At 36.5% G+C, this 14,663-nt stretch overlaps 1 protein-coding gene and 1 pseudogene across 1 annotated transcript in view; one reads left to right on the plus strand and one right to left on the minus strand.

Moving 5' to 3' along the window:
* The window catches only part of LOC150058793 (small ribosomal subunit protein eS6 pseudogene), a 39,351-nt pseudogene extending 26,821 nt beyond the window's left edge, over positions 1–12,530 (minus strand).
* The window catches only part of Nkain3 (sodium/potassium transporting ATPase interacting 3), a 518,782-nt gene that overhangs the window by 127,912 nt on the left and 376,207 nt on the right, over positions 1–14,663 (plus strand). The gene's annotated exons all lie outside the window — the stretch shown is intronic.

Here is a 14,663-nt window from a genome sequence, read left to right on the forward strand (position 1 = left end):
TGCTCACATTTCCTTGACATCTTTGTCAAAATTAATTCATAATGTAATAAATGTGCAAATTTTTCAGGATTCAAAATCCTTCTGTATGGATCTGTGTATCTGTCCTTACGTTAATCTCTTTCTTAATTGGTGTTAGCTAATTTGGTTATGCTGGTTTTGTTCCTCATTAAAACTCCCTCAACGTCCACTTCAGAGAAACTTCTTAATGTGATTTGTTCCTAAGCACTAGAATTAATCATGACTAATTTTGACATCTGCTGTGCTAACTGGTTGTGGTGCTTATACTGCCTTAACTTGTTTATCATTAAGAGAAAGAGAAACCAGAGCTCCTGAACAGGCAGTGGAATGTGTACAGTACTTTTTTAAGCAACTTAAAGGTTTGCATAACAGATATGAAATCTATATTGTTTGAATGTTAATTCCATATTTAGATATGAACTGCATACAATTTAGAATGTTCTCTTTTTATTGTGTGTGCATGCTGGGTACTGGGGCTTGAACTCCTCACCTGAGTACTGTTCCTAAGGGTTTTTATTCTAAGTTGGCACTCTATCAGTTGAGTCACAGCATCATTACTGGCTTTTGGGTGGCTAACTGGAGATAAGTATCACACACTTTCTTGCCAGGATGTCATTGAATTATAATTTTCAGATCTCAATTCCCTAAATTAGTAGGATTACAGACATGAACTGCTGATACCCAGGCTCAGAATATTCTTTAGGGTTTTCTGTATGAGTCATGTTAAAGCCTTCATATTTTCTGTCAGTAAACTCCTTCATAAGAGTTTAATAGAAACGTGTTTGGCCTCATTGTTACAAAGACACTAGTATTGCTACCAACTTGAGATTTTGAGTTAAAAATGAACTTTGTCAATCATTTGTACCTTTCATCACTGTTCAGGTCCTTCTCAGAAGTCTAGGAGGGGGGTAAGATGGCGTCAGAGCCCAGGAATAATCCTGGGAACACAGACTCGGGAGACCAGACTCTTGGTGCAGATCTAACTTTATTTTACAAAACGTGCTCCCCAAATACAGATCAGTGGTGGCTGCCACCTCATCAAATAAGGACGCCCCTGAATACGACTGTCAGCCAATGGTGTCCTGAGACAAGCCCTACTTGCTCCAGGAGGGAGGGGCCAGGCACCCTCTGGCTCCTGACTGCTTGTGTCACTGAGTGTGTACATGCTGAAGCACAGGTGGCAAGCAGTGTGTGTGTGTGGGAAGGGGGGTTCCTGTAGCTACCCCCACACATCACCAGCTTCCTAGAAAAAGAAAAAGGTATCCAACTCAAAGATGCTAAAATTGCCATGGTTATTTTGTAGTGCAAGACTGTCGCAAGAGTGTTTATTTTATAAAATGGTAGTTTTTCTATCTCAAACTATGTACTTCTTTTCTTCAAAAGAACGAGGCACTTCTACAGGTAATCAGTATTTTAGACTTTTCCAATTCTATTGTTTTTTTTTAGAACTGGCATTGAACTCTCCACTAGCTAGTTTGATACTCTATCATTTGAGTCACTCTTCCATCGTTACCTTTCATTCATATTCCAAGATGGAGTCTAGTGAGGTCTTCTGCTGAGGATGAAATTAATCTTCAGTTCTCCAGATTTTAGCCTCGTTCATGGCTATAATTATAGACATGAGCCATGGATGGCTGGCTTAAAAGAACAGAACTATTTCTAAAGATATAGTAGTTTACTGTCAAGGTAAAAAGAAGATCTGAGTTATACATATTTGCACAAATTTTACAGACATATTTATTAATCATTATATTCCTATTTATGTATCATTTATATAAATATCAAACTTACGTTGCTTTCTTTACTGTTATTAACCCTCTGATATTATACTTGGAAATATGTTTTACAGTGGTTTTTTTTCAATTATTTAGGGAATTCAAGGAAGAAAAACCACAAAAATTTTCTATATTTTCAAGTGTGACCTTACATATATATTAAATCAGAAATAAAATAAAGACTTCAAAGTTTACAATCTGCTAGATCAGTATATTCAATAAAGGTTTTGCAGGCATCCATGAAGATCTACATTTCAATAAACTCTGGTTCTTAAATATTTGGAGAGTCTCATTTGCATTTCTTCATTGCTAATTTTGAAATTGTGAAAATACTGTGTGTCTAGAAGGACTTTTATTAATGCAAAAGAGATGTATGTCTTAGTTTTACATGCTCATGCCTATAATCCTAGCTACTCAGGAGACTGAGATCTGAGGATCAAGGTTCAAAGTCAGACCAGGTCAAAAGGACTTGAGACTCTTATCTCCAATTAATCTCTAGAAAATGGGAAGTAGGGCTTGGCTCAAGGGTAAGACAGTAACCTTGAGCTTATGAGCTCAGGGGCAGTGCCCTGGCCCAGGGATAGGGTGGTAGTCTTGAGTTGAAGAGCTCAGGTTGAGTTCAAGTCCTATGACCCACAAAAAAAAAAAAAAAAAAAAAAAACCTCCAAAAAACTGAATAGGACACAACAAGAAAAGAAGAAAAGAAAAGTTGACATTGAAAGTATTGAAGATTGCTAACTTGGATGTTTGTCATAAATGTGGAATCCATTTACTATGTTGAATTATAGATATTTAAATAATTTGCACATAATAATGTGTCACAGACAAATGTCAATCTTATCCCACTCTACTCCATTCAATGAGTAATTTGTGAGAACCTCCTGTTCCAGTCACTGAACAAAATGCTGATAATACAAAGATACAGAGCTTCTGCCTTCAAATGAATAAGTGACAATCTACTACTAACATTTGCATGTATTATTTTACTAAGGTGATTTAATATAACTGAAAATGAAGGAACAAATCAGATTAATTGATTGTTTACTTTAAAAGATGGGCAAAAATGTTTCTGCGCACTTATTGACAAATAGTTGTTCATAGCTATGGAGTATAGTGTGATACCTTGACATGAATACAATGTTTAATGATCAAATCAACATAATTAGCATTCTCATCTTCTTAGTCATTTATCATTCTTTATATTGGAAATATTCATAGTTGAGAAAATAAATCATGTATTTCTTCGACCCTATAGTTGACTCACTATGTTAAAGTACCTTAGAATTTAATCTCATATAACTATATTTTAGTGCCTCTTATTCAATCTACTTCTCCATTTTCCTAGTGTCTTTCCTTGTCTCTAGTGATCACTATTTTACTCTCTACTTTTATGAAATCCAAACTTGTAGCTTTGGTGGAAGAATAGGAATATACAACACTATCCTACAATTTCATTGATGTTGCCCCAAATGAAAGGATTTCATTCTTTATTGTAACTGAATGATTTGATAGTGTGTATATAGTACCTTTTCATCTTTAAATGAACACCTAGGGTTTGATCTCTTTTTCATGTCGCTTATGATTCTAAAAGCAGGAGAATGCTATTATCTTGTATTTAGTTTCCTTTGAGTATATACCTAGCAGTGGTATTGCCCGACCGTTTGGTAGTTCTACATACACGTAATCTCCACACTGTTTTGAAGAGCTGTACTAATTTGCATTCCCATCACAGTGGGTGAGAGTTTCCTTGGTCTGTATCCTTCCCTACATTGGTTTTCTCTTTGTTTAAAGCCATTATTACTGGAGTGAGGTGATGGTTTCCTTGTGGTAATTATTTGCATTTCCTTGATGATTAGTGATGTTGTATGTTCTCCTTATGCTTTGTTGGATGTTTGCATTTATTCTGGAGAAATAGCTATTCTGATCATTTACCTATTGGACTTATATTTATATGTGATTGAATATTTAAATTCCTTGAATATTTACTATATTAACCCTCTGTTGGATGAAGAGGTTACAAGTTATTTTTTCTCATTATGTACATGTATATCTATATATGCATGCATGTGAACACATATATTAACATGCACAAATCTATGTATAGAAATATATGTATGTACATATACATATGATGTATATGTGTGTATATGTCTCTATCAGAACTCAGGTCTTCTGGAATGGTATTCAACTGCTTGAGTCATAGATTCAATGCTGTTTGCTGTAGTTATTTTTTTGCTTTATTACAAAGAATATCACCTTTTTATTGAATTAATAGAAGGGGTGCATTATTTTTGAAATAGTTTGATGCTTTCAGCCATACCCAGCCTGGACTGTATCCTCCTGCTTACTAGTCCTTCCTTACCTGGGATGACTCACATAAGCGACAAGTGTTGCATATTTTTTTACTTTGCTCTGAATATCTAGTCCCGTAGCATAGTTTTGGACTTGTATTGCTCATTCGGTCTCTCATTCAGCCAGGCCATATCAAAAGCTCTATACCCGGGGACTACAGTGGTATAATTATATAAATTCCTCTCACATGGATCTAGTAAAAACAGTCAAGAAGTAAGATGATGTTTTTAAAAAGTGACAAATCCTGTGGTTAACATAAATTATGGCATCAGTGAGATTTTCTCTGAGTATAATTTGGGCTGAGACTTAAGCATGTAAAGGATCTAGCTTGTGTGATATTCTGAAGATAGAGTGCTTCAGTAAGAGATGGAAACTTATACAAAGGCCCCGGGATGATCTCAATGTAGTTAAAGGACAAAACAAGGCCACTGTGCTCCAGCACAGTGATAGATTAGAAGGACTGTGAGGGGCCAGGAGATAGTACTTGTGGGACACTGTAGGTCCTGACACACTTTTTCAATATCATGTGAATTGCTTTCAGAATCTCTGGGAGAACTTTGAGCATGTTCTGATTTATGCTCTAATAAAACCACTCTTGTCAGTACTTAAAGAATGAAAAATAGGGAGATAAAACTCAAAGCACAGTAGTGGAAGAATGTTGTAACAGTGGTACTGGTACTGAAGTAGACTAGGAAGCTTGAACTGAAATGAAGCAATGAGAAATGGTTGGAGTAATGACTAACTCTTTGTAGAGACAGCATTAATAAGACTTACTTAAGCTTTTAGATACTGTGCTGCTTTAATTCAGGAATGAGACCAGTGATACTGTTCTTAAAATACTTTGTTTCAGGGTATAGCATGTCTTAAAGGTGAATTATGATTATCAGTAAAAATTGTCATTTACATCCTCCTCTATATATCAGAATGCTCATGCATGAGCATGGGAGATGAGAGATTCATATATGAACAGAAGATAAGGCACAATCTTAATTGTACTTGCATAATTAAGAGGTCATCTAAGTTAGGAGAGAGACAAATGAATCTAAGATGTAAAATGGTGACAGGAGATATGTAACCCATTCTTTTTTATTCATCTGTTTTTAGGGATATAATTTATAAGAGCAGCTGTAAATGCATGGATAATAATTCCATGTTTCTAGAGCTCTTTTGCAAATTGGATTCAATTAAGCTCAGTAAATAATTCTTCAATTTGCCTTAAAAATCTGGCCACATGCATGTATCTGTCGTCTTTCTAGGAGAAAGTAAGGGCTTATCAATCCATCTTCTCCATTCCTTACTTTCCAAAGACTTATAGTTTATCCCCACCAAGAATAACAGTACTTTCAGATTTTACTCTAGTTTACAATTCCGTGTTTTCTCATGCGTCATTTTCTTCATTTTCCTACATCTTTCTTATTTTTTCTAGATCTTTAATGTGCTCTCCTTTGGCATATAATATCATATACAAATTTTGTTAAGAGGGTTCTTTATGCTCCTTTGTTTAGTTACTAGTTTGATCGTTCATAGTTGTTCAGGAGGTTGACTTTAATCAGTGCCACAATTATTTTCCTTTGCCTAAGGTCACCAGTATAAGGAATACTATGTGAAAAAGGAGCCATTGTAACTCCAAGTATAATAGTAATCTTGATATTTTCCCTTGCACAAGCGTTTCTTGGCTACCTTGCTGCTATGAGTGAGTGTATTCTCTAGGGAGGGTAATGACATAAGACCATATATTATATGTTGATTAATATATTTTCTGTAACCTAGTGATCAATATCTTCATCTTACTAGGGACTAGGTATAACATACTAGCTGCAGTAGGCTGTTGCATCCTTGGGTCACTGGCATCTGGATGATTGAGTATGCAAATCCCATATTTATGATATGATTGGTGCACTTCTTTGCCAGAAGACAAGGATAATAAAAAAGTTAGGGTGCACTAATGGATTATGCTTCAGAAAATCATCCTGCTTGAGCTCTCAGTCCCAGGAAAGAAATCCAGAGAAGGAGTTGGTTTCAATGGGAGCAGAATCTCCAAGATTCCAGCGCAACTTATCTATCAGTAAATGACCAGGTAATACTACTCGAGTAAGGCTGTCATAGCAAGAAAGACTTAGTATTAGCTTTTGATAGTAATAGGTGGTGACAAAATGTGCAAGTCTTGTATAAAGAGAATCTGGGCTGTTAAGTGTATTCCTGAACACCATGTATGCGACCACATGTTCTGTTCATGGACTAACCATAGCAGAAACAAGCAGAAATGCTTAGATTGCTTCTTCTTGCCACTTAGTTGTTCTCTTTGGCAGACATTTTTCAATGAACATTTAATGTGATTTAAAGATTGAGTTTTTCTTTTGCACTCTCACCACAAATCCAGGAACAGAGTCTATTTCCAGATATTCATCCTTATTTATCCAATCTTATTTTGTTGAGGCTCACCTCTAATCAGCCAAGGCATTTGCTACTTCCCAAGGATAATTTCTATTAAAGGACATTTCTATATATTTTATAAAATAGATGACTCATTTTACAGTACACCACCATGTTTCCTGCGAGCATCTCACGTCAAGAATACATTTTGGGGCTATATGTGCATAAAGCAATCAGGTCAACACTTAACCTAGTACCATGACATCACCAATGAACTATCTCAGAGTTCTTTTATTTTTTATCATTATGTTGCAGGAAGCCTCTTATGAGTCACAGATGTGAATAGAGAGTTTCTGAGCTAATGAAATGGGTATCATAGATTGATTCACATGTATTCTGGAGCTTTTCAGGCCAATCCTAAATATGTAACTTCCACAAAAGTATGGACTACTTCTGTGGCCACCTGTTCAGTGACCACCTTCCCAACTCTGATTCTATTCCACCTTACAAGATAGATCAAACTGCATGTTCAGGTCATGTCCCATAGCCATTCACATGATCAAATATAATTATTACTTTTCATTATTTAGGAATCAGTATTGAGTTATAGGCTTGGAGAATTATATTTGGTTAAAAGTTTATTTGAAGCCATTAGCCTTAAAACACCAATAATGAAAGAAACACAAAAGTAGTCCAAAATAAAATATGGAGCTTATTTTGTTTGCTAAAGATGTGTATATTAAATTTTACTAGTTTAGGCTTTATGACATTATCATAAGCTACCCAAATTGCCATCCAAAGGAATTTATTGGAAACTTTGAAGATTTGCAATAAAGAAGAATAGTCAACTCTTTGCAAGCAGACCAACTTTCAAGAAAAAAAGCTGTGCTAAATACACAGAACAAAAATAGTAATTAGTTCATTTTCAGATCCATTTAAATAAATCACCATAAATTAGTTTTTTCAGAAAATATTGCAGCATTTTTAATTATAGCGTAGTCCTTCGCAAAATTTTGGTAAAATGTAGCTTTGTGTAATTGACCAGTTTTTACTCAACAGAGTTCAGAGAGCAAGCAGCTGTATTGCACAGAGACAGCATTCATATGAAGAGAAACCTTAGTTTTTGCTTTATCTGATGATTAAATAACTTCTTCAGCAAAACACATAATCAGCTCATCATATTTTTTTCTTTTTACTTTTTTTTCTTTTTTTTTTTTTTTGCCAGTCCTGGGCTTGGGCTCAGGGCCTGAGCACTGTCCCTGGATTTACTCAAGGCTAGGGCTCTACCACTTGAGCCACAGCACCACTTCAGGCTTGTTTTTTTTGGTACGTATGTGGTACCGAGGAATCGAACCCGGGTCTTCGTGCATGCTAGGCAAGCACTCTACCACTAGGCCAAACTCCCGGCCCCCAGGTCATCATATTTAAGCATGAAATACACACCATTGGATTGGTAAAGATACCCAGCAGACAAGGTTGTGGATTATAAACCAGAGAAAAATGTATTCTTCTATCCTCTTGGAAAAATAACATGTCTTCTATGCCTATTTGTAGTACTCTGTGGCTTAAAATCAGGTAGCCAGGGAGAAAAATGCATTATTGTTGCGAGGCCAACTCTCCCAACATCCTCCTCATCTTGACTACAGTCAAGCAGTTAGTGACCTCATCAAGTATGCAATCAGTTTTGACTCCAACTGACAGTTCCTGAAAATCCCTGCTTCCCTGTACCCTTCTTGACATACTGTTCTCTAATTGATGTCTAAGTGCCTGCATGCTTTCACAATGCATGGGGATAAACTACTCCCATGGCTTTGCTCTCTGGGGAAATAGCCTGTTTGGAACACAGCACAAACCATCTGCCTGAGGTGGAGTTCATTTCTCTGTATCAGATGAAAAGGCTGAGGGAGGAGCTGGCTGGCAGGGGAGTCTGTTTCTCTCTCCAAATCTTCCCATAGTTGCAGATCACCTCTCCACAGGAAACCAGGCTAAAGCAACTTACCATTTAAACAGGAATGTATGTTCAATAATTACACTATGCTTTATATTTATAAAAGATAATCACCCTGGGAACCTCAGTGTATAGGCACAATTGTGCCATTTTATATATTGGAGAGAGTAAGGTACAGATGAATTAAATAGTGTGTAACCAAGAAGTCATATAGATTTCCATATGTGGCAAATACAGAACCTAAACTCAAGTCTTGGAGCTCTGACCCTCTGTCTCTACAGAGGAGAGGATTTATAGCTATTACTACTCGGCCAAGCACAATAAACCCCTTGTTTTCATCTCTTGTAGATGTTAAAAAAAATAGAGAAAAGTAACAGTAGTTTTATACAGAAAAGTATATGCTAGCTTATTTAGTTTACAGAAAAATAATGATATAGCAGTGTTGTGTAAACTGTTTACTTGGAAGTTGAACAAAAATACATTATTCAATGTTTATAGAAAGAATTTCTAAAATGTTTTGCTATGAGAATTCTTTCCCATTCTTTCTAGAAAATTGTCACAGTTGAAGAGCATTTTAATTTATTTTAAGATTACAATTTTTTCCCTTGTTATAGCCACAAAACACTGGAAATTTTATAATGTGGAAAGCATTCTAAATGCAAAAGCAAGAAAATGAAGCCTTCAGGAAATGGAAAGATTAGAAAAAATCATATTAAGTGAAGTAAGCCAAATTCAAAAGATCATAGGCTCAATGGTTTTCTTCATTTGTCATAATCAGTAGAAACCTTGGGCTCTCCTAGCAAAGATTTACAATAGAGCAAAACCTAGATACATAAGGCCATACAGAATGACGCTAAATGAAAGGACCTCCAGGATATAGAAACAAAAGCCATATAATGAGTGATTGTTGTCTTTAATGTACTATGTTATCTCTCTTCTCTTTTGCTGTCCCTTGGTTATCTCATATTGTTACAGTATTTCACCTTGTTATCTGATATATTGTATATATGTTTATTTGGTTATTTGAAATTGGATAGGGAAGGGGGAAAACAAGATGAGGGGCAGGGGTGAGAGGAGGGAAATAGGGGCAAAGATATGAGAAAGGGTATCAATGTTTGTGAAGTAATACAACTTCTATCTGGCGAATATAATGTAACCCTTCTATTAGTTACAATAAAAAGAAATAAATTTTAAAAGGAAGAAATGGTGCAAAAAAAAGAAAATGAAGCCTTCAGTAACTCAGAAGAGAGAACAAAATATCAGCTTTAAAATTTCTATTTTGGACATGTCATACAAGTATATCAATGCATACAAGAAGCTTCTGTTGATTAGCCACTATTGATCAAATTTGGACTAGATCACAAATTCTGGGTAAGAATTACAGGATTGATCCAAAAGTGATCTGAGATCCAAAGATTTCTAAAGATGACTGATGTTTCAAGAAGAATCTCTGATTTTAAATTATTTTAGGAATGTATTTCCACATAAGTATTGTGAAATAATGGAAGTTGGTTTTGTAAAATGTTTTTGTGTATAGATATCAATTGTGATTTTATATATTTCTACTTACCATATCTGAAGCACAGATTAACATTCAGTAAGTATATAAAACATTCTAGAATATGCTTGATCTCCAAAGTAATCCTAACATGTCAAGAGATTCTGGAGCTAATAGAAATTCTACAATGCTCTTCATATTCTGTTCTTAATAAAAATAGAGTGTTGGAAAGAAATAACTTCACATAGTGCATTAAGAACAACAATCACAAAGATACGCCTCTTGTTTCCATTTACTGGAGTTCAATTTTTCCTCTTACGGTTTATCTCCTGTTGTTACGGTATCTGACTTTGGTACCTGGTATATTGAATATATATTTATTGGTTTATTTGAAATTGGGAATGGAAGGGAAAAACAAGATGAGTGGAAAGGGGAGGGGAAAATCATGGAAAGGGGTAAAAATGTTCAAGAAATAATGTACCCACTACCTGATGAATGTAACTGTAACCCCTGTATGCATCACTACCACAATAAAACTTTAAAGAAAGAACAGTGTTAGAATTTTAAAAAAATCTATTTTAGTTGGTAAAATCTTATTTTTTACTTGGATTTGAGTATCTTATTTTGATGGCCTAGAAGGTCACAAATGAATGACATGGATCTTATTATCCTCTTGCATTTTTTTTTTTTGCTGGTCCTTGGCCTAGAACTCAGGGCCTGGGCACTGTCCTTGGGCTAGAGCTCTACTACTAGAGCCATGGGACAATTTCTGGCTTTTTTCTATGTATGTGGTACCGAGGAATGGAACCTAGGTCTTTGTGCATGCTAGGCAAGCACTGTACCATTAGGATAAACTCCCGGCCCTATCCTCTTGTATGTTTATCTTTTCTACTTTTTGCCCAATGGCTTGAACTTAAGGTCTCATAGTTGGCTGTGCTGGCACTCTACCACTTAAACCTATTGTCACCCTGGGGTTTATTTTTTGCTGATTATTTTGGAGAGTTTCATGATCTTTTTTTGACTGGGCTGAAATAAAGGAAAAGTGTGTTTGTTAGTATGAAACTGGGGCCTAAATATATATGTAGGTTGCAAAGACATTACCCAGTAGCAAGGATTTAGAAATGGAAAGTGTACAGAGAGGACAAGGTGAGAGAAAAGCAAATAGATGGAGAGTAGAGCTAGAGATGATGGCACAGGTTAGTGAGAACCTTATTCTTTTAGACCAAGCGAAAGTGACATGCTTGTCAATAAAAGGGATAAAATGATACCTCCTGTGTCTAGTAAGAAAAAGCTTCCTTGTCAGCTTCAATTTGGTCCAAATCTCACCAGCTTCTCTTCCCTGGTAAAAAAACAAAACAAAACAAAACAACAAAAAAAACAGGCCAGGATCCTTTGACTCCTCAGTATCTCCGAAAAGAGCAAAGTAATAAAATTCATATAGGAAGGGCACCTTTGATTTGGGTTGGACTTCAGGTATTTGTCTTCGGACTTCTCTTAGAGTTCAGTACTGAAGGTAAGCAAGCAGACTAGGAGATCAATATTAGAGATAATGATGTTTTCCTAATTCCACGTTTACCCTGACCTCAAGGTTCCATTAAGGAGTAAATAAAACACACACTTTACCACCTTCCTGTCTATTCAAAGGGACAAAAACTGAATACATGGAAAAAGTGGGCCCAAACTATTTTTTATATTGCAACATATATCCATAAAACTTTTTTCCCTACATATTGATATCTGCTTCTCAATCAATTAAGTAAAACAACTAAAGCCACAACAAATTATTGTTACAACCATAGTTACTCCAGAGAAGTTGAGTAAAATACTTCTTCCATTGAAGTGCTTTGTGAAATCTTAAGAACAAGCAAAAGAAAGAAAGAAGAGAGAAAGAAAGGAAGAAATAAACGAAGAAAGGAAGAGAAAAAAGAGAAAAGAAATTGCCTCTACGTTGATTTACCTCGTGTTCAGTGTCAGTAGCGTTCCTATGCAAATTAACTGAGGAAACTGTGAAAACAGAACATCTTTGAGAACATCTGCCTGCAAATGTTCCAAGCACTCAGCAGTTGAATCCATGTGGCTAAGTACAAATGTTAATGATTCCGAATTAGATTGGATGGAGTGTTGAGGCTGCCAAGTGTGACACAGAGAGCTGAATGAGAAGGGAGCGATCTGTGTGCTGGACACATTTCTTACGCAGGATGAATGCTGAAGTGCACAGACACTTGAGGGAAATCTATTTGTTAGCCAAAGTGAGGCTGGTATATTTTAATTTGCTTTCTGCTTCCAGGCTCAAACACCTGCTATGTTTGATCTTTTTAAGAACCGAAAAGCATGAGTTGACTGGGATCAAAAATGATACGGAGAAACTTGAGCTGCATGGTAATTGTCTTAATGGTCTCTGAAAATGTACTACCTCCCTGAAAATTTGTAAAGTATAAGGTGTGCTTACCACAGCTTTCCCTGCATTTGTAGCAAGGGTCTTCATTTTATGCTCCACAGTACCTGGGCTCTCAACTTGCTGCAGCTCCTTCCAGCGTGGACCACAACCAGCATCATTTGCTTTCATCTTCAGACCTCACTTTTCTTTCCTGAATAATGATCATTCAAGAGCTACCTCATTGGGCCGGGAGTTTGGCCTAGTGGTTAAAGTGCTTGCCTAGCATGCATGAAGACCCGGGTTCGATTCCTCGGTACCACATACATAGAAAAAAGCCGGAAGTGGTGCTGAGGCTCAAGTGGTAGAGCTCTAGCCTTGAGAAAGTCCAAGAACAGTGCTCAGGCCCTGAGCTCAAGCCCAGGACTGGCAAAAAAAAAAAAAAAAAAAAAAAAAAGAGCTACCTCATGATCTTTGGATGAAGCGTAACATCTTTCACTAACTTGGTCCTTCACTAACTTTCTTACCTGTCTCTCCAGTGTATACTTGTGCTGTGCCTGGCTTACCTTCTATGTATCACTTATACTGACTCCTTTCCATTCCACTCTTCAATCATTTTTCCAGTCCCTGAAAATCAACATTTATGGGAAAACCACAGTCCTTCAGTAGATTTTTTTTTCAATGGTAGCTGCTACTGGTACTGGTCTTGAGACTACCTTTCACACATGGGAGCCAGAGTGAAAGAGAGATAACATGGCATTCAAAATGAAGGGATTCTAGGAGACTTGCTGGTATGTGAGCTAAAAGATTTACTGGTACATTTTAAACAACACAGAGGGTAACACATAGGTTTGTTGTAATAGGGCAAAAATACAAAAGTCACTCTATTTGTGAGCAGATGTTGATTTTAGTAGAGTGATTTCTGAAAATGTAGTTTATGAAGGAAAACAAAACTGTATGCTGTGAAAAGAATGTCTGTAATCAATGCATTTCTCCACTTCTTTTTCCAAATCAGGATAGGAACGTAACCTGTGCAAGGGATACATACAAACACACACATACATGCCCCCACACATACATACAGAGAGTGAAACATGAACATGGGAACACTGAGAGTAAGGAGAGGGATGGGATGGGAGTGAAGTTATCCAGAATAGCCAAAGCAGGAGTAAAGATCAGGTTAAGTCTTTTCTTGTTGTTGTTGGTTGTGGGGCTTGAACTCTGGGCCTGGGTACTGTCCCTGAGCTCTTCAGTTCAAGGCTAGTGCTCTACCACTTGAGCCCCAGCCCCATGGTTTCTCATGGTTAACCGTAGATAAAAATCTCACCGACTTTTGTGCCTAGGCTGGCTTTGAACCTCATTCCTCAGATCTTAGCCTTCTGAGTGACTAGGATTATAGGCATGAGGCATTGGCACCCAACTAGATTAAGTCTCTTTGTAAGATGCACACAATTCCCACTACTATGTACCTGATCTTAAGACTCGCAGTATGTTTTTAAATAAGAGAGGTTTTTATTATGCAAGAGGAGTTTTTATGGAAGTGACATTGTGGCTCAAGGGGTAGAGGTGAAGAGTTCAGGGACAATGCCCAGGCCCAGAGTTCAAGTCCTACACCAACCAAAAAAGGAAAAAAAAGAGTTTTTATTAATAATATTAATAAATCAGTATGAGTTTATTATAGAATGATAGGTCAAACCCCTGCTGCATTTTCTTCCAGCCTCTCTTCACATAAGTTATTTTTAGAATTACTTTTAGGTCTTGGGGCTAGGAGTTTTGCCTAGTGGTAGAGTGCTTGCCTAGCACGCGTGAAGACCTGGGTTCTATTCCTTGGTACCATATACGTAGAAAAAAAAAAGCCAGAAGTGGTGCTATGGCTCAAATGGTAGAGCCCTAGCCTTGAGAAACCCAAGGACATTGCTAAGGCCCTGAGCCCAAGCCCAAGACTGGCAAAAAAAATTACATTTAGGTTTTTATATAGTTGACAACTTACTCCTTTTATAGAAATTTCTAGCATATCACATATTCTTCCCAAATGTCCATTTAAATAATTACATTAATACCATTGGGATAATGGGAAAACAAATCAACTGAAACCACACACACACACACACACACACACGCACACACACACACACACTTTCCCTATTTGAACGTCAAAGTTATTTCCTTTTATTTTTTCAGATATAAAAATTCCTTGTGGTCATTGTTTGTTTCATCATACTTTTCTAAGTTCTCAGGTTCTAGTCACTATCTGAGGAATTCAATAATGTTGTCCTTGCGGATTTCAGGATTATCCATGACTTACAAAATTTCTAAAACTTTGCC

The sequence above is a fragment of the Megascapheus bottae genome, chromosome 9 (assembly GCF_031878675.1).
Source record: "Megascapheus bottae isolate mThoBot1 chromosome 9, mThoBot2.hap1, whole genome shotgun sequence".
Classification (NCBI taxonomy): Eukaryota; Metazoa; Chordata; class Mammalia; order Rodentia; family Geomyidae; genus Megascapheus; species Megascapheus bottae.